Source organism: Piliocolobus tephrosceles, chromosome 6 (assembly GCF_002776525.5).
Source record: "Piliocolobus tephrosceles isolate RC106 chromosome 6, ASM277652v3, whole genome shotgun sequence".
In the NCBI taxonomy this organism is placed as follows: domain Eukaryota; kingdom Metazoa; phylum Chordata; class Mammalia; order Primates; family Cercopithecidae; genus Piliocolobus; species Piliocolobus tephrosceles.
Window position 1 is genome coordinate 136979309 of NC_045439.1, and position 23771 is coordinate 137003079.

Here is a 23771-nt window from a genome sequence, read left to right on the forward strand (position 1 = left end):
CTGCTCACTCTTTGGGTCCCTGCCACCTTTAAGAGCTGTAACACTCCCCATGAAGGTCCGCAGCTTCATTCTTGAAGTCAGCAAGACCAGGAACCCACCAGAAGGAACCAGCTCTGGACACAGGAGCACCAAGGAGGAAGGGAGAGAGGTAGAGGGGGTTTAGCCCTTCCATGAACTGCAGTGCCCCCTCCAAGGAGCCTCTGAAATAGTTGACACTCGTGGGCAGCAAAGCCAACAACTGAAACCCCATTAAAGGCCTCAACTGGGCTTCCTTAAATGTTGCCTTGGAGAAATGCTGTGACCACCACTTGCATGGGGCCTTTTTCGTTCATCTCTCCCTCTAGCGGTGGGTGGTGAATTTAGGAACAGGTCGGTATTATGAATGACTCTAGAACCTTTATGATTATTTCAGCCTCTCAACTACTTTCTGGACTAGGTGACTTTTCAAGATGAAAATATTGCTAGCTAAGGCTGTGGTTCCACGATTCCTTACTTTGCTGGCTACTAGAGGTATTCTAAACATTGAGAAGCCAAGTAATGTTAAAATCTGATGTAGGGAAGCAAAAAAGAAAGTGGGGCGACTTGGGAAGATAAACTGGCTTTTGGTTCGCAAGATATTAATAAGCTATAAGTAAATGCTTAATGATTAGGATTTGAAGAACTTTTCTCCTTCATTTTAGAGAGGACCGTCTGTTCATTTTGGTAGGAGAGAAGTGGGTTAACTATATGGTCGTGGAAAAAAACAACAATATCTTCCTCTGTTACTGGGCTGTGGAAGATTTCCCAGCAAGCAGCTTCAATGTAATTCAACACAATGAGAAATTGTTGTTCAAGTAATTCACATGAAGCATCTTTTGCCAGCTACAATTTCGTTCACAGGCAAATACAAAGTTGAAAAATAAATGCAAAGAATGATTTCTGATTGTCACTGGGATGGAAAATAGATGCTTAGATTCTCACCCTGTGGATTTTTTTTTTCTGAAAATTTACCAATCATATATTTTGTCCAACCAAGGATAGAATTGGGGCTAGGCCAACTTCTTTGGCTTGAAACTAATATTTGGGCTGAGTTGAAGCTTATTTTCTTTTTCTCAGAGTTTTTCTCTCCCCACCCCCATTTTCCAATTAGCCTGATCCATATGCCTTTCTACCAAATAGCCTCTGTTTGCTACTTACTATGTTCATAGTTTCGTGTTGTAAATTATATCTCTTAATTTGAACATGCCCTAAAGCTCAGCAAAGAAGTGAAAAGAATAAACATCAATGTAGATACAATTCTAAAAAATGGTGAATTCAAGTGGAGAAACAGAAGAAAGAAAGAAGAACATTAATGGAAATAGAAAGAATTGATATGACAAAGCCAGGGTTTTAGGAATGTGTTATATTTACAGAAAATGAGTTTTGAGGTAAAGGAGAAAGAATAGAGGTAATAAACATTTCCCAATATTAGTGCATTTGGGGAGATCATCATTTGCTACTTCTGTTGATACGCATATAAATTGTTTATCCACATAGACTGTTAGCTTCTTAAGGGTATAGAAAGTGTTTTACTTTAAAAATAAAGGATCGGCCAGGTTCACGCCTGTAATCCCAGCACTTTGGGAGGCCAAGGCAGTTGGATCACCTGAGGTCAGGAGTTCAAGACCAGCTTGGCCAACATAGCAAAAACCCATCTACTAAAAATACAAAATTTAGCTGGGCATGGTGGTGAGCAACTGTAATCCCAGCTACTTGGGAGGCTGAGGCAGGAGAATCGCTTGAACCTGGGAGGCAGAGGTTGCAGTGAGCCGAGATAGTGCCATTGCACTCCAGCCTGGGTGACAGAGTGAGACTCCATCTCAAAATAATAATAATAACAATAATAACAAGGATCATTTGTTCTCCTCAGTGCCCATCAGGCCTCGTGCCAAGAAGCTTAATAACTCTGATTAGGACAGAAGAGACCCAGAAAGTGTCAATGTTTATAGAAAACTTCCTTCCAGGCATTCTCCCCAGGGACCCTCCTCTCCGTCCTCTGTGCAACTACACACACACCTTTCTTGCAGCAAGATTTGTCCCCACGAGCCCCTTTCCCAGATACAATGTCTTTCAACCTCTCTCTCAGGAGGGCTTTCCCAGCTTTGCTCCTGGTCTCTGAAAAATGCACACAAACCTTGATATTTGGAGAGTGGGTACTGCTACGGTAGGCAAATGACATGAGCCAGCACTGGAAACCAGGTGAAGGCCCAACAGCATTTCCACAATGGAAGCATGAGGGATCGCGATTATCATGAGTTTGTGAGTTCCAAGCTCAGCAGAAAGTGGTCACAACTGTCTGCCCTCCTGAGGGGTAGTGGGTGCCAGGCCTGTGTACCTCAAGTGGGCATGGTGCAATCAGTGCATTAACCTTTGGACTGATCAAAGAGAAAGAAGAGTTTCTGGAGAACATACAAGGAGGTCATGAAAAAAAATCTCCAGGATGTAGGATGCCACTACAGAGAAAGAAAACTTAAATTAAGAGCATGGGTTATAGAGACATCATATACCAATGGGAGAAAGATAAAAAACCTCTGCTCAGGATACATTTGTTTCCTGCACCCTAGCTTCCTTACGCTGCCTCCTTGCCATTTCTCCAGACATACTCCTCTCCCATACTACAGCAAGTAGGAGGGTTGAGGGGAGAGGGGAGAGGGGAGAGAGGAGAGAGACTCTCAGCCCAGATATGCTGAATCAGAATTTAAAGTTTAACAAGCTCTGCAGGTGTACATCATGACTTGAGAAGAATTGGCTTGGAATGGTATCAAAAGAAACCTAGAGTTAGACAATTTTTGTATTTTAGTATTTATATTCATTGCCCTTTTTTATTGTATTTGGGGCTTTAGAAAAAAGGAGTAAGAGGAACAATTGTCTCTAAAGATGACGCTGGTTGTTTTCATTCTCTGGGAATCCTCACACCGTGGAGTCCCGCAGGGAGGGAGCATAGACGACTAATGACATGGCCAGGGAACAGGGGAGTGGAAGAGAGGAAACCTGCCTTTTTATTTTGTGTCTGACTGTTGTTTTGGCGGCATATCTGAATCTCAGAATGAAAGTTGAGATGCTGTGCTTCTGGATCATCATGGTTGCCTGGATTTCCCCCTCCTAACTTCCTTTACGCAAGAAAAATCCAAAGAGGCTGACAGGACATAAAAGGGCTGAAAACCCAGGATCCCGACTATGGATGGTCAGTTTCTCAGGGAAATTACTCCTCACACAGAACAGATGGGATGGCCAAGGAAGAGGAGTGCCTACTTCCTCTGTAGGAAGAAGAGAGGAAGGTTCTGCAGAGGGGATGCTGGCTGGTTCCCCAACCAAAAAGCCTGACAGTCACCTCCTGGCTGCCCGAGGATGGCATTCTCACCTTGCTGAATCTATCTGTGCAATTGTAACTCCCAGAAAGGCGCAATGAGCCTTGGTGAAAGGGGCGGGTGATTGCAGAGTATGCCAAGGGATATAAAGTAATATAAGTGGGAATAAGGATGGGAAACTTTAAAAAAAGTATCTACTGCTGGGTAACAACCCACCCCAGAACTTAGTGGCTTAAAACAATACATATTTTGCTCAAGAAATCTGCAGTCAGGACAGGGCTTAGGAGGGAGAGCTGGACTCTACTGTCAGCTAGGATCATCTCATTTGGCACCCGGCACCTGGGCTACAAAGACAAACAGCTGAGGGTCAGAATAGCTGGGCCTCTTTGGACATCTGTTTGTGGGCTCATCCTGATCACTCCAGCATGACAGCCTCAGGGCAGCCAGACTTAATTCATGCATGCTCCGGGCTCCGAGTGTACCTGCCTCAGAGAGGAGGCCATGTGACTTTCATAGAACGTGACTTTCATAGCCTCAGAAGTCAGCCGTGTTAGTTCTGCTGCGTCCTGTTCATGGAAGCAGGTACAAAATTCCATCTGGACTCAAGAGGGGAGAACACAGACTTCACCTCATGGTGAAGGATGTTCGATGTCACTTTTTTAGAAGAACCAAGGAATGAGGTATATATTGCAGTGGCCATCTTTGGAAAATACAATGCCAGATGCATTGAGAGCTCTGTGTCTTGGAATCAGAGCTTCCCATGCACTGTTTCAGGCCACAAAAAGACTATGGAATGTTTCAGAGTATTTAGTAATGAATTCACCTTTCATTTACAAAGAAACAGGGAAGCAAGAGGAATTCATGTCATAGTGTAACGGTACACATTGCTAGCTAGGCACCATAGCTTGCTCTCCAGTTAAACATTTAAGAGGAAGATTCTGGCAGATCCAGAGTACAAACAATTTGGACAGTGATTTCCTTGTTGGAGAGGGAGTAAGTGCATATGTGTTGGGGGATGGTATAAAGATACATTGAGTCTATGAAAAATATTCTGTAACATATAACAGGAGACTCGCTAGACCAATGAGGCAGAGAAAAATCATGCCTGTTTAAGGAAAAGCTAACTACATAAAACAGAAAAAAGATTTAATCTTGCTTTTTCTGTGTTCTTAATACTAGGCAGTATGTGCTTTCTGAAGTAAGAATGAAATTGATGAAAGAGGTGACACTTGAGATTCTGAGATTGAAAGGGAAACTGACATGTAAGAATTGAATTCAGGTAAACTAAAAATAAAATTGTGGAATCAAAATTCAATTCTGATGAAGTGAAGACCAGAATTGAAGTTACAAAAAGCCAAATAAATAATATAGAAAACAAGGTAGAGAAGTTTTCTATCGATGCAGAGAAAAGAAACAAAAAATGATGACAGAAAAGATAGGTAATTTGGTGGATCAAAAATAAGACTTACTCTATGGATAAGAAAGACCCAAGGGAAATATAACCAGAACAAATGATGTTGCTTTAACATGGAGAAAAATGGAAGAAAAACTTGAGCTAGAAAAAAAAAAAAAATGTACAACTTAAAATACTGCACCATGTTCAGGGCAAAATTAAAGATATACCCAGACATAATCTAGCAAATTTGTTCAAATGGAAAAGATTTTAAAATATTCTACAAACATCCAGACAAAACAAATGTTACTTATGATAAAAATGAGAATAGGCTGAATTAAGGGTACAGCACAAGACTAGATGCCACATGAGAAACGAGTAAAGTCTGAATGGTACTAGAAAGTGCTTATGACTCAAACTGAAATGTTAATTTGCAAAGAAAACAAAAAGAGATTCTTAGATATTCTAGTCAAGGGTTCAAAAAAGATACCACCCATGCACTTTTCTCGAAAAAATTAAAGAAATGTTCCAGTGAAACAACATGCTAAAGACAAAAACTCAATAGCAAAAATGAGTTCAAAAGAATTGTGATAACCCAGCTAAACATACTAAATTAAGTTTAAAAAATGTCGTAAATAAAGTACAGCTGGAAATTTTTCTTGCAATAGAATAAAAGTGATAAATAGGTCCATAATTCTAAATGTCATTGGCGAGAATGGAGGGAAAGGAGTGTATGTGGGAAAGAAGAGTATGAAATTCTTCATCTTGTAAAGAGTCAAAAATTATATCATTAATGAATTTGATGATTAGAGAATGTATGCTGTGATCTTAAAAAACAGAATTTGGGCTAGGCACAGTGGTTCACACCTGTAATCCTAGCACTTTGGGAATGCTGAGGTGGGCAGATCACTTAAGGTCAGGAGTTCAGCCTGGCCAACATGGTGAAAACCTGCCTCTGCCAAAAATACAAAAACTTAGTTGATCGTGATGGCACACACCTGTAATCCCAGCTACTCGGGAGGCTGAGGCAGGAGAACCATTTGAACCAGGGAGGCAGAGGTTTCAGTGAACCGAGATTGCACCACTGCACTCCAACCTGAGTGACAGAGCAAGACTCCATCTCAAACAAACAAACAAACAAACAAAAACTGAATTTGAAGAAGTCAAAGAAAAATACATACTTACAGAAATGGGGAAAATAAAAACCAAGAAAAATGTTAATACATGTTGAGTATCCCTTATCTGAAATGGTTGGGGCCAGAAGTGTTTTGGATTTGGGACTTTTTCAAACTGGGGAATATGTGCAGAGTGTATGCCAGTTGACCATCTTTAATCTGAAATCCTGCAGTGAACACTTCCCTTGAGGGTCATCTTGGTGTTCAAAAACTTTCATATTTTGGAACATTTTGGATGTTTGGGTTAGGGATGCTTAACCTTTACCGGGGGGAAACCCATATAATATAATAGAAAACGTCACAGACTTTTGAGAGAGAGATCTTATTTTGAAAGTGGTTCACACACTTCCTAACTTTGGTCTTAGGGAAATTAACTTATCTACTTAAAATCTGAGTTTTCTTGTTGGTAAAACTGGAAAAAACACACACTTCCTAGGGTACTTGTGGGGATGGATTATCTAAAGAACATAGTTCAGTGTTTGGCCCAATTATGATTTGATAAATGAGTTGTTGTAATTTGTTGCCATCATTGTTTTTTTCATTATCATTATAAAAGATTAAAAATACTTGCATCTCCCTGTGTGTCTTTTCCTCAGGGAAGCTGTCCTGGCTTTGTTTTATGAATGCACTCCTCAATTGTATCTGACATTTTAAAATTCTTTGATTTGTATCCTGTTCTAGATTTCTGATCAATTCCACAGACTTGATTTTTATAATGCTCCTTTCTTTACCCATGATTAATTGTGAGTTTTTACTGGTTTTCTTGCCTGCAACTGATTTCTATGTCAGTGTTGAGACTCAGTTTCCCTGAGCCTTGTCTGAGCAAAATCACAGATACCCAGAATAATTACCCAGGATGGGAGGATAGCCAGTTATAACAATAAATTTAAGTGATTTATCTTCCTATATTTAAAATACTAAGACTTCAGGATTGGGCTAAGAAAATCCAACTATGACTTGCTCACAAGAAACCTATCCAAAACAAGGAGACACATATAAATAAAAAATGAAAGGATGAAGATTTACTAGAAAAATACAAAGAAAAAATAAAGGTATTAATGTTAACTTTATTCAAGACTGGGTACATAGTCAAAAATATTCAATAGAGCAAAGTACACATAAAAATATAAAATCATCAGCGATACTTTATGCATTAAATATATAAATATATAAAACAAAGGTGTATAAGAAGAAATGGACAGAAAGCAATTGTTTTATGTGAGTCTTTTATGGAACTATTGCTCTTTGACAATAGGAAAAGACAAAATATATAAGTTTTAAATGATATGTATTATATATAATTTAAAGGTGTCTATAACAAAACTGGTGAAAATAGAAAATATTTTCTAAAGATAAGCATAGAAAATGAACAAATTATTAAAAATAGAATTAGTAAAGTTAACATATGAATTCAAAAACTTTTTAACATAACTCTAGAGAATATATAAAGGTGAAGAGGAAAACTAAAATATAAAAGTAGAAGAGAAATATAAAAATAAACAGGAGAATTTTAACAAATACGAAAATATTTGTTAAAGCACAGTAGCGTTCATAACTTTGAAAAGTTGAATTAAACAGATATTTTCATGGCATAGTTTACCTAACCTTAAGAAAAAGGGTCATGAACTTTTAGAAGACATTCTGGAGATATACATGTATATGTATGTATTGTATTACTTCCAAAGATGTTTCATTTTCTGAAAATTTTACCAGTGATAACTTTCAGAATTTCAGAAAGACAGATAATACCATGTTATCTGATTTTTGTAGATATAAAAACAAAAGCTGAGTGTGTAAAGATTCATTTTATGAAGTCAGCAACACTGATCTAAAATTGACAATAGCACAATCAAAAGAAAATAAATACTATCATGATTTTGCAATGACATGTTAAATATTGTGATGACATGATGAATAAATGTGCCAATCAAAAGATAAATAATGTTATTTTTCTTATATGACATTGTGATTCTTAAATTTATATTAATAACAAGCAATAAACTAACAATGTATTGAAAAAGGAGAATCAGAGCATTTCAATTGTGTAGGCACATCCTACTAGGTATTAAAATATATTATAAGCAACTGCAACCAAAGCAGTATGGTACTAGCTCAGCAGCTGGTAGGCAGATTGATAGAACAGAGCAATGAACCCTGAAATAGATTCTAGTATGTATCCCAGCTTAAAGTAAGGACAACAAAAATGAGAAAGGCAGAGATTATTTCTCAAATGGTTAGGAAAATTGATTAACTCAAGTTATAGCTTTACTATCCAGCAGTCCAAGACAAAAACAACAATAAAAGCAGATGGATTAAAGAACCCACACATAGGCAAAAACATAAATAAATAACAAACTTCTGGAAAGGGAACGATATTCTAAGCATAAAAGCAATGTAAGTAATTACAAAGGAAAGGTTAGATAGAGCTTACTGTTAACACAGTTGAAAGTCCTTTACATCAAGGAACATGTTCACAACAATCAAATTACAAATTAGAAGAAGTAGTTGTAGTAACAGAGCAGAAAGATAATACTGAAAGAGTACATGAAGTACTCTTACAAATCAATTAACAAAATACTCCAAAAGACATGGGCAGAGTATCCTCACAGAAAACTTAAATACAAAATATAACTATCAGGAAAAAATGTTCACACACCTAATCAAATACTAATTAAAACAGTTACAAGATACATTTTATTCACTCATTAAAATAGTAAAACGTTTTTAAAAGAAAATTTTCTGTGCTGGTGGAAGTTTGAAAAGACTCCCTAAAATAAATTGCTGGCAGAAGTGTAAGTCCGCACAAACTCTGTGAAAATTTATTTGGTACTATCTATATAGGTGTCAGAGGTGTTTGAACCGGAGCAACTCCGTATTGAATAGGGGCTTGGTAAAAAAAATGCGAAGACCTGTTGGGCTGCATTCCCGGTAAGTTAAGCCATTGTCAGTCACAGGATGAGACAGGAGGTCAGCACAAGATACATAAAGACCTTGCTGATAAAACAGTTTGCACTAAAGAAGCCAGCCAAAACCCATTAAAACCAAGATGGTAACAAAAGTGACCTCTGGTGGTCCTCACTGCCACACTCCCACCAGTGCTATAACAGTTTACAAACGCCATGGCAACATCAGGAAGTTACCTTGTATGATCTAAAAAGGGGTGGCATGAATAATCCACTCCTTGTTTAGCATATCATCAAGAAATAACCATAAAAATGGGCAACTAGAGCCAGGGACTGCTCTGTCTATGGAGTAGCCATTCTTTCATTCCTTTACTTTCTTAATAACACACTTGCTTTCACTTTACGGACTCACCTTGAGTTCCTTCTTGCATAAGATCCAAGAACCCTCTCTTGCGGTCTGGATCAGGATGCCTTTCAGGTAATGTAGGTACTCAAATTATCATTTCCTTTGACTCAGTAATTTCCCTTCAATGAATTTAATCTAAGAAAATAATCAGACACATGAACAAAAGTAAGTATAATGCTTTGCTTATTGTTCAATACTTATTGAATAATTGTTTATAATGCTGAAAAATTTGAAACACATGTTCATTAGTGGGAGGCTGGCAAAATTAGCTTTTTAAGAAAAGACAGTATACAGTCATTTAAAAAATCTTTTCTAAAACTTTATGAAAGAAATGCTCTTAGTAAAATAAGTGACAAAAGGAGAATTTTGAATTATATGTAGGGTAGGATCCAGGTTTTGTTACGCATACAGACACGTATTTAGGACAATGGGTTCTGGAGTTATAATCAAAGTACCTGGATTTGAATCACAACTCACCACCTGCTAGTTTAAGAACATGAATAGACCGGGCATGGTGGCTCACGCCTGTAATCCCAGCACTTTGGGAGGCCGAGGCGGGTGGATCACGAGGTGAGGAGATTGAGACCATCCTGGCTAACACAGTGAAACCCTGTCTCTACTAAAGAATACAAAAAAAAAATTAGCCGGGCGTAGTGGCGAGTGCCTATAGTCCCAGCTACTTGGGAGGCTGAGGCAGGAGAATGGTGTGAACCCGGGAGGCGGAGCTTGCAGTGAGCGGAGATTGTGCCACTGCACTCCAGACTGGGCGACAGAGCAAGACTCCATCTCAAAAAAAAAAAAAAAAAAAGAATAATTTACATAACCTCACTAAGCCTCTGTTTACCCATCTTTAAAATGGTAATCATGAACCTGTCTCAGCTTGCTATTGTGAGGACTGAAGAGTTATTCAGTGTTAGGTGCCTAGTATACAGCCTGGCTCATACATGGCAAATTTTACATTCACATACATTGAGTTATCATTTGTATGTGTACATGTGTGTATATATATATATATGTATATATATATATGAGAATTACAATTTATAAAATTTTCCTTAGTATTAAAAATGTATGCACATTTTATAATACATTTTTGCCTAGGCTAATGGGCAGCCTTCAACAAATATCTCATGCACTCTACCACAGCTCAAAGGCATAAAATGAAACCTGGGCTGCTGTAAAAATCAAAATCCACCCTGCTAAACTTACACTGAATAAGAGATCAGATATGTGCCCCCTGTGCTCACTGCTTTCTAGGTCTTTTCTCTGTAAGTAAATGTTCTCCCATTTCCTTGTCCAGAGCCTTCCTGCTAAGTATAATGGTAGCAAGTGTATCTATGACACAACCCCCAAGGTGGTGGCCACCCCCATTATCCCCCATCCTGTGGATGGAAACTAAACTTATGGCCAGTACAACACTTGTGGAGTTCCAGATCCCTTGAACAAATGATCAGCAAATCTGGAGTTATCAGTTAAGGAGGATATAATTTTAAAATGTAAGAAAACCAAGACTTCTAGAAGGAAATATACCAAGTTGAGACAGAGGAAAAAACAGTGCTTCTGTCCTTTCAATGTTCATATCAAAGAGAATGTACAGAGGCTGCATCATTCTTGCTTTGTATTCCTATATTTAAATGTGTTGAAAGAAAATTGTAGAGACAGATATGGAACTGATGGTAGAAGAAATACGAACAAAAGGAAATACCAGGTTCTTCAAAACTGAATCACGAAACAGAAAAAAGTCTTCTCTTTTCACAAGAAGTGAAGCCAGGCCTTCCTTGTAATAGAAGATTAACATGCCACCATCCTGAACAATTATTCCTCAGGGGCAAAATCTCTTCCATGCATTTCCCAGGGGCCAAGAAGTCATCTGGGATGGGGTTTGAACTTGGGAATCGGTGAGATAAGGGCCACAACAAGATGTTGGAACAAAGACCAAGTATTGAGTCTTGAACATCAGTGTGATGTGAAGCCAAGCACAAAGGCAGATTAATATCAGGGCTGGAACTATGAAGTAGATAAGGTTCAAGCTGAGGTCATTTGTTGTACTAATATATTAGAAAGTCTTAGAGGTCAATAAAACCTCATCCTCTGAGAAGAGTCAGGTACAGCAATTTAATTATGTTAATAATATTAGGGAAAAAACCCAATGTGAACTCACAGCATTAAAAAGCAATATTTTTTCCTAGCTATGTGTTCCAACAGCAGTAGCAATTTGGTACTGTCTATGATATGGACAGGAGGCAAGGAAATTAAATACTGGGTAAAGAGGGCAGTTCCCTGGCAAAGGCCCCACCCTTAAGCCTGGAAACCCATGGCCCTAAATGAGAACAGGGATTCCTGTTTTCATGCCCCAATGTTGCCTTTTAGCCTGCCACGCCCCCTATCCTGTACCCATATAAATCCCAAACTCCAGGATCCACGAGCAGAAGAGCAAACGAGCAAAAGAGCTGCACAACAGATGAAAGAAGAGAAGGAGCATCTGAACATAAAGATGAGTTCAGCTGGGGACAGTTGGAGAGAAGATTGGCTGCTGGATGGCTGAACTCCAGGGGAAGATATTCTTTCCACTCCATCCCCTCTCCAGCTCCCCATCCATCCTGCTGAGACCCACTCCCATCCGGCAATACAATTTCCCACATTTACCATCCTTAAATTTGTCCATGTGACCTGATTCTTCCTGGATGCCAGAAGAGGATCCAGGTACCAAGAGGGCACTAAGCTGGTTAACACTTAAGCCATCTGTGGATGGCAGAGCTAAAAAGAGCACTGTGACACACCCAGTGGGGCTTTGGGAGTCACAGGCACCCGCCCCTAGATGCTACTGTGGTGCCAAAGCCCAAAAGAGCTTACCCTGGCTCCTGCAACTGCCCAACTGCATGCTCCCCCTCCTGTAAGGTGTTTGAGCCATGATAGTGGCCGAACACACAAGCCACACCCCTGTCACACATCCTGCAAGGGGGGTCAGGGAACTCTCCCATTTCAGTAGCATTTTGGTCACTGCCTATACTCACATGAACTCCTAAACGCCCAGATTTGGGTCTCTATCTCTCACCCTCACTAGAAGGAACTAGCACCCCTGGATCACACATACACAAACAGTAGCATGAACCTAGAGTACCCTATTGTTTCCAGATAGGAAAGATAGTTTCAAAAATGCCAGAGACAGTGCTGAAAGGACAAAGGAGCCAGCTTCAAGGTCTCCTGCTGGCCAAGTTATAATTTGCGAATCAAAAAAGGTATAATAGTTGTAGTTAACTGAAATATGATGAGTTTGTGAAAGGCCAAAATTTTATAATGATATTCAGATAAAAGTTAATATATATTAAAGGTAAGTAGGATGAACATAGAAATTTGGCTATCATGGGATATATTTAATTTTTTATTAATTTTAATGAGGAAGTTAATATAAATTAGTTTTTTATTCCTTCTATTAACTCTATTTGATTTTAAAATATAGACATAAACTCATGTCAAACTGCATAACTAGAGAAGAGGTAGTACAGGAAACAGAGTTAGGCAAATTATCCAGGGAAAATATACAGAAACTCTACCAAGCACAGGAGGGCCTTCTAAGCACCAGTGGTCACACACAATAACTAGAAAAATGATCGAAACTGTGTTCCAAGATGATGAAGTCAACAAATATCTTAAGAAGGAGAATGCATTGTACTACCCTGGTTCTACCTGTCCTGAGAGATTAAACCTCTGGATAGTCTCACTCAGGATGAGACACTAATGAGGCAGCCACACATTTAAAATAACACCAATAGACCAGGCCCAGTTATCACAATGACAGGACAATGGGCTATGTTATGGTAGCCAAGACAGACATCAGTGTTTGATAGGGAAATTCCAGGCTACTGAAAACTAAAATCCATGGAGAAAATGTAGACTTATTTTTTTTTAATTAATGTGAAAAGTCAAGATTAACTTAAGAAGAAAGTTGCAGCCTGATGTCCATGGTTTGGATTTAGATAATCTTCAGAGAAATAATCTGGCCTCCTGCCCTAACTAAGAATCAATGGTTCAACCGGATCCTACGACCTTGGCTGTCTAAGTTGATATTCCTTTTCTTTCTGGTCTGGAATACTATAACCTTGAGATTTTTGATTAAGTACTGCTATAATCTTAGGTAGTATAGGCATAGTATAAAAAAAATAAGAAATGGGGAAGAAAACAAGACGTTGACATTTTAGGAATAGACATAGGTATTAGTAACATTTTTCATGATCATTGTATTTGTGTATGTTTTGTGGTTTGATGTATTTGTAGTGCTTAAAGGGATGGCATGGAAAACAGAGACTAAAACATTGTCCTTTAAAACGAATGACACAGAAGAATTTTTATTGAGTCTTTCGAGATTAGTTTCTATTGCACTGATAGCAGAACAGACTGTAGTGGGTTGAGGAGCAGATGGAAATGGTTAAGACTAGGGTGAGACAAGAGATATGGGGCTAAATATAAGGGGAGGAGGGTGCCAAAAATGAACTACTCAAGATAAATAATTTTTTTCTTTTTCATGTCAGACAGATAATGCATCTACTTCATAAAAAGATTTGAGGGAGACACATCTCACACATGGGCATGAAAACCCAATCATCATACTTACAAACTGCAAAAGGAGCAAGGTTGATATTTTAAGGCACTGTTTTTTAGAAGTCAAAATTAATGTAAAGAAGTCTATCATAAACAAAATGCCCATATTACATACTGGCGGGATGAAAACCAAGAGTGTGGGTGCCCATAATAGGTCCTTTTAAAAGCTGTCTGTGTGCAAGAAAGAAGGGAGCTTGGGCTGGAAGGAAAGCAAAAGTCCACAGAGGTGGGTTGGCTTGCTTTCAGCTTTCAAGATGGGAGAACCTTGAACATATGCCAATGCTTAGGTGATGGCCTAAGTCCAATCCTTTCTCATCCAATTGTAATTATGGGGAGGCAGAGGGATTTGGGCCCTCTGGTTGGAGATACAGGACAAACGAATTCTTCCTAAGCACATGGGTATCGGGGTCGGGGAGGAGAAAAGCTTTCATGGGACAGTGGGATGTCTTGCATCAAATGACAAGTAGTTCTATCCTCCTGAGAATACACAGGCTTTCTTATCCCTTTTTCCAGACTGTGTTGATTTGATGAGCCTCTTTGCCCACATCCTGCTTATAGGTCTGCCCAGGCTCACTTCTCTTTTCTTTCAGCTTCTTTCACTTTGCCACGACACCATTGTGAGGGATGGATTGGGGAGAGAAACTCTACACCTTGTTACTTAAAGTGCAGTTGGGGACCACGCCAGCTGGCAGCTTGTGTCTTGTCTCAGATCCTGCCTCATTGAGAAGCACCACTTATACCTCTGGCCTCAAACTTGCTCTGCATGGGAGGCACTTGAAGGCCTTCAAAAAAATGCCAATTGTGAGTTCTCCCCCACCTGCTACTGGATCCTGATTTAATGGGTTGCTCTCACTGCACTTCTCAACATGACTGGGGCATCAAGATTCTTTAAAACTCCCAGGTGATTCTAGTGTGCAGCAAAACAGTAAAGTTTGAGAACCACTGCTCTGCATCACCTACTCCCCTTTCCTAGCTTATGTGTGGCCATTTACCAGCAACTAGGGGAAGGGCAGAGGAGAAAGGAAATAATTGTTTTTGTCTTTGATTCGGGATCATAGGTGGTGAGATCGATGATTTTCCCTCCAAGGGTCGTGTGCCTCAAACTTTTTCACATTAAAGCCAATCCGTTATCTAGTAAGCGTATTAGTTATTGGATTCTACATTATCCCATGTGTGGGTTCCACAACCTATGAATAAGAGTATGTTCTCACCTGTTTTCATTTCCCTTTGAAATTCCAATGAACACTCCAGGTTGGAATAGTCCTTGCGTACTGGGGCAACAACTCTGCAGCTTTTCTTTCCAAATTTCAAAGTTTAGTTTTTAAGTAAGAGGCTTATTTACTTACATAAGCTTATGGGTTTTCCCAGGCAAAAGGGGCAGTTTTAAGTTTAATCAAATTTGAGGGAACTTTATTAGTGTCAGCTAGTTCACTATCTTTTCTCTGAAAGTGCTTCAGAACCACAATAGCCGAGTGCTTGCCTTGTTTTGATCATGGAGGTAAGACATCACTTTGTTCCGCAAAGACTGAAGTTAGCAGTTGAAGTTAGAGTTACTCATTTTGAGGCCTCCTTTCATTTTTCAAACTAATTACAATTATTTGATCAAATAATTGGCCAACAGTATTGTTTTAGTCAAGGTTCCCCAGAGAAATAGAACCAATAAGACATATATATGTATATATAGAGACAGAGATGAAGGATTTATTAGAGTATTTGACTCATTTAATTATGGAGGCTGAGAAGTCCCAAGATAGACCAACTGCAAATTGGAGAACCAGGAAAGTCAGTAGTTTGACTCAGTCCCAGTCCCAAGGTTTCAGAACCAAGGAAGCTGTCAGTGTAATTCTCAGTCCAAGGCCAAAGGCCCAGGAGCTGCTGATGTGAGTCAAAGGCCAGAGAAACTGGAGTTCTGATGTCTGAAGACAGGAGAAGAAGGGTCTCCTGGCTTTGGAAGTGAGAGGATGAGAATTTGACTTTACTCCTTTTTGTTCCCTTCAGGCCCACAGCCCATTAGATGGCGTCTGCTGCATTGAGAGTGGATCTTCCCTATTCTAGTTCACCTACTTACATGCCAGTCTCCCCCAGGAGCACTCTCACAGACACACTTAAGGCAGCCGAATTATTCTAATTAAATGCCAAATGAGTTGGGTTTCCCTTTCAGCAGAAAGAGAATGGGCTCAGTGCCCTACTGAAGCACTGAGAATAAATAATGCCTTCCCAGCTATTTGGGTTCCTTTGATCCAGTCAAGGTGATACCCAAATCAACTTTCACAGTATTTCTGTCTTAGTATGTTTGTGCTGCTCTAACAAAATACTGCAGACTGGATCATTTATAGAAGACAAACATTTATTTTTCTCACAGTTCTGGAGGCTGGGAAGTCCAAGATCAAGGCACCAGCAGGTTGGTTGCCTGGTGAGGGCTGTGTCTGCTTCTGAGATGTTGCCTTGATGGCACATCCTCTGGAATTGAGGAACACTATATCCTCAGGGGTAAAAGAGCAAATGAGTCAAACACTGTGTGAAGCCTCTTTTATAAGAACCTCAATCCCACTCACAACGGAGGAGCCCCCATAGCCTAAACATCTCTTAAAGTCCCCACCTCTTAATACTATCATATTGGCAACTCCTGAATTTTACAGGGGACATATTCAAACCATAGCAAGTACAAACCCTAAATTGAGAAAGAGGAGGAAGAGTAAAAAGGGTAGAGGAGAAGAAAAATAGGAAGAAGATGAAGATAAACAACACAACAAGCAGCTCTGATGCACAGAATATGTCTCAGACATGGAACAGCACAGAACAGCTAGTAGGTGCCCATCAGTCACTGCTTGAATGGATGAATGGATAAATGGATAGATGGATGATCTGCCATCCACGGCTCTTTATCAAAGCCTAAGGATCTTCTCTGAATGAAACAATCATGGTAGGGTAGGGAAATTTATTTTTCTGGAGAATAATGATTGACCTGGGGTCCAGATGAAATAAGATAAAGGGCCATCTGGTGAGAAGTCCTCAACCCAAAATAGGATTAGGCTGCAGAGATGGCAGCTGTCCAAACAAATTTCATTCCTGTTGACCACTTTTTCTGTTTCTGTTTGATCATGGCAGACAAATGACAAAGAAGCAACCCTCTGTAAGTCTCTTGACTCCCTGGATTGAATATGTCCCCAGTCTTAGGGAGAGACCTGCAAAGGAAATTCCAAGCATGCTACATTCCAGCCTAGCAAATTTACACACTGACATTTAGGTCTGAGTGTCTCACAATCTAGGTACAAAATAGAGCAAAGACTGAAAATGCTCCTAGGAATTAATGTCTTTTGGTCACTTAGGATCACTGAGCTGGATTGAAAAGAAAGGAAATTTCATCTGGACAAGCTATACTATAACTGGGCACTTCTACAATGCAGTAAATTAACAGGACTTTACCATTTACTTTATTAAGAAACTCTTATAGCAGAACTCCGAAAATACAAGTAAAAGTGTACTGATTGTTCAATACATTTATAACAAATTAGAATTTTCAAAGTTTTAAGATGGTCTGTTAATCGCAAGGAAATCCCTGGGTGCTATTTGCTGTAGAGCCATGCATGAGAAAAAGACACTAGGAGATAGTGGAAAAAAGCCAAGATGTGTTTTCCTGTCCTTTCTTCTCTATTCAACACAGAACACAATGCTTCTGTGACCAGATGGATGTTTTTTTCTCCCCACACACCAAGCAATCAATTCTCCAGCCAGCTCTCCAGTGGACACCAGGTGGTTGTTCTCTGAGTCAACTTAATTCTGTCACTGTCTACCTGGAGACAGCATCAGATCCCTTAGGTTGGAGGTTCAGCCCCGCAAGACTGCATCCCACTTCAGATGCCAGTCACAAGCCCTAGATTGTGGCCTGCCCCTCTGCTGATTGGCTCCTGGAGTTTGATTAATTTGTTAGAGCAGCTCACAGAACTCAGGAAACACTTTACTTATGTTTACATGTTTATTATGAAGGACATTACAAAGGATACAGTTGAACAGCCAGATGGAAGAGATACATAGTGTGAGGTCTGTGGAAAAGGGCATGGAGCTTCCCTGCCCTCCCTAGGTCATCTACCCTGCAGGAATCTCCACGTGTTTAGCTTTCTGGAAGCTCTGTCCAACCTTGTCCTTTCTCAGGTTTTTATGGAGTCTTCATTGCATAGTCATGATTGATGACATCACTGGGCCATTGGTGATCAACTCAATCTTCAATTTCTCTCCTCTCTCCCCTTTCTGGGGATTGGGGGATAGAATTGAAAGTTTCAACTTTGTAATCATGTCTGGGTCTTTCTGGAAACCAGTCCCCTTCCTGAAGCAGTTTAGGAAGGTCACCAGCCATCTTATTAGCATACAAAAGACACTCTTATCACTCTGGAGATTCCAAGAATTTTAGGCGCTGTGTATCAGGAAACAAGATACAGTCATGTCTTGTTTAGTGATGAGGGATATGGTCTGAGAAATGTGTTATTGGGCAATTTTATGGTTGTGTGAACATGACAGCCTGTACTTACATAAACCTAGATGGTACGGCCTCCTACACACCTAGGCTTTATGGTATAGCCTATTGTTCCTAGGCTATAAACCTGCACAGCACATTACTGTACTGAATACTGTGGGAAACTGTAGTACAACAATGAGTATTTGTGTATCCGAACATGTCTAAATATAGAAAAGGCACATTAAAAATACAATAATATAGTCTTATAGGACCATTGTAATATATATGGTCCATCTTTGACCGAAACTTTGTTATGTGGTTCATGATTATATATATTTCACAATATCAGGAATTGTGCTTTTGTTACCATCACTTTTTTGAAGTCTCAGGAAGCACCATTTGAGGAATGCTGCAGTGGGCATTGGCTTTTGCACCGATTTAAAGAGGATTGACTGAGAGGAATGGTGTTCTCCATATACCAGCTGGGAAGGCTCCTTTCATGAACTTATTAAAAATCATACTTTATTCTCTAGTACCATGGGCTATTCCCCCTGTCTGGAATGCTCAGAACCTGGAGATGAGGCTGTTCTAGAAAAACAGTGAGAGGGAATGGTTTTAATACCTCCCCTATGCAAAAGGCATATGTAATGGTGAAAATTTATCTTGTTACTGTTCCACATGTCAAGTCACTGTGCTTTTAGCACAGCAACAGAGAACATAATCAACTTTAGATTGAGGAAATTGTGGGTGATAATTATAATTACAGGGCATAACTCTATTTGCTTTTAAAAATACAATTTTTAAGAAAGTAGTGTAGAAATCAGAATCCATCATATTTCTACTTCAGTTTCAAGGAAAAGCTATTCATTGAAAAGACATTATTTTCTTTTGGATGTTAACACTTTGGAGATTATCACACTAAAAGGATTTAAACGCAATGCTGTCTTCTTTTTTTTTTTTACCTGAGTGGGTTTTGCACAGACTGTTCTCCCTGTCTGAGATGCTTAACTCCTGGGCCTACTGTCTTAGTCTTTGGGACTCAGTTTACCTGTCACTTATTCATAGAGGCCTTTGATCTAAATTAGGTCACCTATTATATTTCCTTGTACCATTTTGCACTGTTTTTTTTTTTCACAATTCTTATCACAATTTATAATTATTATATTTTATAGAACCTAAGATGCCACTAATTGTAAAATGCACCATTATTGTACATACCTCTGAGAAAGTTCATGAAAAGAAGCTCAAGGTGAAGAATTTAGCGTGAGATTTCCCATGCAAAGCTGGCCTACTGAAGTAAGGGCACATGAGAAATGAACCCAGCATGTAGAAAGGGACAGCAAGGAAACTTGCCAGTTTCAACCTTAGCTCCAGATGGAAGGAGAAAGAAAAGTCTCTCCTGTTCAGGAGAGAATCAGGAGGTGATCATCTTGCGGGTTTGTGGTCTAAAGTCCACCAACAAGTTTTCTGTGGTCCAGAAAACCTCAAGTGGAGAGTATAGTTTAAAAGGAATCCCATGTTGAAAGTGGCCTGGGTGAAAGAAGCAAATTCAAATACAATCCGGAAGAACTTGACTCCCTTACAGGCCAACTGCATCATAAGACATATTGATGGTATTGATGGTACAACGTGTCTCAAATTTGAATGTGCTGAGATGTTTAAAAAGTAGTTGCATTTGCAAATCAATAAGATACAAGGTAATTTATTTGCATGGATATTTGCTTAATGTTTAAGGTTCATAGGATTGGCCTCTGCTTCCTCACAACTTCACCTCCTTTGCCCAGTACAGGGCCTGCATATAGTGGACATTCAATAAATGGGAACAGAATGAATGAGTGAAACAAATTCCTCTTGAGCTTCACTTGTTGAAAGTTTGACTTTTTAAAAAAATACAATTCTACTCACTTATGTATGTCAAATCACCTTTTGACATAGTGGAAAGAGTATTAAACCAGAAAATTCGAGACCCAGATTTTGACCTTAGCTTCCTTACTGATTAACCCTATGATATGCGGCAAAACCTTTAATCTTTCTGGTCCACAATTTACCCCTCTGTAAAATGGTAGGGTTGTGTCTTATTATCTCCAGGGTCTCTTCCCATTCTAATAGATTGTGCCTTGATTGTATAAAAACATAATAATGAGGCCGACTATTGTAGAGTATGCAACATCATAATTATCACATAGCCTCTCATGATAATAAGAGTTGACATAGTGCCGAGAACTTGGTCATGTATGAAATCCTGATATAACTCTGTCTTCATCTTTAGTAACTTTTCGCTACATGAAGACTGCACTTTTCATGATGGTTTTAAATATTTTTACACAATGGATGTAAATGGCAGTCAACGTAAATAAAGAGTAAGAAAGTGAGCCTGAGGAAAATAAAACATAATTGGAAGAACCAGGTACTTGTCATGGATAAGAGGAAGTCCAACGCTTTGAATCAAATAGCAGAGACAAATAGTGGAGGTCAAGGTAAATTGTGTGTAAGAAGCAAGGTAGATTTATAAGAAACAGGCCACCATAAACCCTGAAGCTTTGAATCAAGCGGGAGACAAGTTATGGGCATTCAGAAACCAAGGGATTCTTAGGAGCTGAAGACAGAATGTAAGGCGAGGAGAATGCAAGAGAGAGCTTGTGTAGCAGAAGCAGGATGTTGTATAGCTGCTGTCCTGGCTCGAGGAAATTTCCAGTCCATTCTGCTCAGTCCTAATTCTGTCAGGGTGCAAAGTTTCCCTTCCACTTACAAAAGGTCAAGCCTCTGTTAGTCTACTATAAAGTATCTAGGGCCACAACAGGGGGTTGTCCACAGGCAAAATGGGTCAGCTGTGGGAGGGAGGCCAGTACAGCCTCTTGTACTGAATGCTCCATGGCTGGTAGACTGATGGCTGCAGTGGGTGACCATTGCTCAGCAACAGCCCAGGTCTGCTCAACTTCCAGTTAGTCTCCTGATCCTTATGAAAGAAGTTCCTTCCCTCATGCTTTAAGAACTAAGATACAGACACTCCTTCTCCTAGTGACCAAGACACCCTGGACATTCCACTGGCAGTGGCCCCAGCCTGTGGACAACCCACCCCCACCGGGCCCTGCCACTCAAGACTCACTGTGGACAACCTGCTCCCCCCAGCCCTGCCACTCAAGACTCACTTGGGTCTTGCTTCTAGCCTAGCAATGACTGCCAGTCTTCCCCTCTGCAGCACAGCCACTCCAACTTTGTCCCAGGGCCTCTCCCGTTGACCTACACTTATTCTGTAGAGTTTAGTTTTCTTCTTTAGGAAGGGGATCTCTTCCTTCAAAGACAAGTATCCATGAAGGGGCCTCGAAGATAAAGGCTTATGGCCCTCCCCTTCCTCCTTCCATTGACAGTCCTGTGTCCTGCATCTGTGCCTGCCTATTCTCTCTCTCAGGGTTTTGACCCAGACTCCACTCTAACTTTTGCCAGGTCAACTATGCAAAATACAGCTACGTGTGCATACAGACTATTAAATGTCCTGAGAAAGACCTCCCCCAAAGGTAACTGGGGGAGCCATGAGAGTCCTAGAGAAGCCCGTGCTTGGCTGTCATCTGTTTATTTCTTGAGTGAGGCTCTGGAGGAACAAACAGGATGTGGCAGGGTGTCAGCTGAAGAGTTAGACCTCACCTGCTGCTGCTTTGGGGCCCACTGGCAATGCAGGGCCCACTCCAGGCTCACCCCAACTAGAGGAAATATTTCCTGATTGTATAGCTAGACTCCATTGTGAATGATGCCAGAGTTAAGAAAGCCAAGAGGATAAGAAGGATTCCCCACTGATCGGAAGTGAGACTTTCAGCCAATAATGAAGCTCACTTGGCCAAAGTCTGGGGGCCTAGAAGATGAATACACACAAGCAGAATGAAACCTATGTCCCACTTCCTTGGAAGGAGGTAGATTTCTGGATGAAAGAAAGTGTCATTGGAGTGGAAGTGGTGGGTAGGGGGAGGGAACAATAGTTTATTAGGGAAATAATGCATTGAATGTCATGTTTTAAGAAAATATTGAACAAATGTATGATTTATTCTCCTAGTAAATGAAGCAAGAATTCCAATATATTCCCAGGGAGGACAGGAGGCATACATCACCTCTGGAAAAAGGAGGATATATGTATACACAAGTCCCAGAGTGGAAGAAGGGGTTAAAACCTATCCAACTACCTGGCAGGTTGTGGGAAGGAGAAAGGAAAGAGGTAGTGGAGGCAGGAAGTCAGACCTAAGCGTACTGACACCCCTGCTCCAGGCCAACAATGGGGCAACACCTTACGAAACCCATGCCCAGGCAACTGCTCTTCCTGGCTTCATTTATATTTGGCTGTTATTTTTCTCTTCTGCATATTTAATTCATTTTTTAGATTTTAGTATGGGAATACATGTCGCCCATTGCAAATCCCTGTGGAATGAAACACAATATGCATTCATTATGAGAATATATAATGATGGAGAAATAGCCTGTATCTAGGCTTAGTCCAGATAACTACAAGGTCTTCAATTTTAGGGGGAAAAAAAAAGAGGGCTCCAAGGAGTTTATTTTGGGAATTTGGATGCATAGTAGAATTCGAGCCTTCCTATTTTATTTTCTGAGAAATCGTATGGGTGTGTGTGCATGTGAGTGTGTATGCATGTGTGATAGGGGAATGACAGGCACAGAATTGGTGCTAAGGGTGATAAATATTGCATTAACTGACAATGACAATTACACATTTCTTATATGTTTTCAAGGAATCAGAACACACACACACACACACACACACACACACCCATGTCAGTTTTCAGAGAATTAGAACACAATTTCACTTAACACTAAAATATGCCGAATATAATTTTAATCTTTCTTTGATGATTCAGAAGCTACTTTAGGCTCCCTATGCCTTTGGGTTATTACAATGAATATAAATTATTATCATGCAATTCTGCACCATTTAAGTTGTTCACATTTTTCTGGTTATTTTACCCTGAATGAATGGGAGCTTCCTGCAGTACTTTAATTACTGTGCAGAACTAATCATGAATGTGCAGATCATTTAAAGGTATGCTTGGGTCAACTTAGAGGGAAACAATAAAACTTGTCTTAAAATGGAAATATATATGAAAACTCTGCTAGTTGGGCCTGTTTGGTGATTGATTTCCCAATCAAACATACAAGAATTTCAGGGAGAAAGAGTTCGTATTTACTTCAGAAAATCAGAGAAAATTTTAGTGAGGAGGTTGCATTTGAGCTTGGCTTTGAGGTATCAACCAATTAACCAAGACCAGAGGGCATTCCAGTTGTGGTCTGTGGAACAGCAGCATCAACATGCCCTCGTTAGGAATGCAAGATCTCAGGCCCTCACTTTGACCTGACTGAATCAGAATCTAAAGTTTAAGCAAGATCCCCAAATGATTTGTGCACATATTAAGTGTTGAGATATCCTAGTTTAGGATATCATTCATATTATTTGTAAATAAGGCTGAAAATGATATCCCATTATGAGAATCCTTGATACTATGCCAAGGGATCTCGAC

At 39.8% G+C, this 23771-nt stretch overlaps 1 non-coding gene across 1 annotated transcript; it reads right to left on the minus strand.

Moving 5' to 3' along the window:
* Positions 1–13726: 13726 nt before the first annotated feature.
* On the minus strand, positions 13727–13830 carry LOC111548444. Its single transcript, XR_002733420.1, has one exon. It is a non-coding gene; the product is annotated as a small nucleolar RNA U13 (small nucleolar RNA).
* Between the last annotated feature and the right edge of the window lie 9941 nt (positions 13831–23771).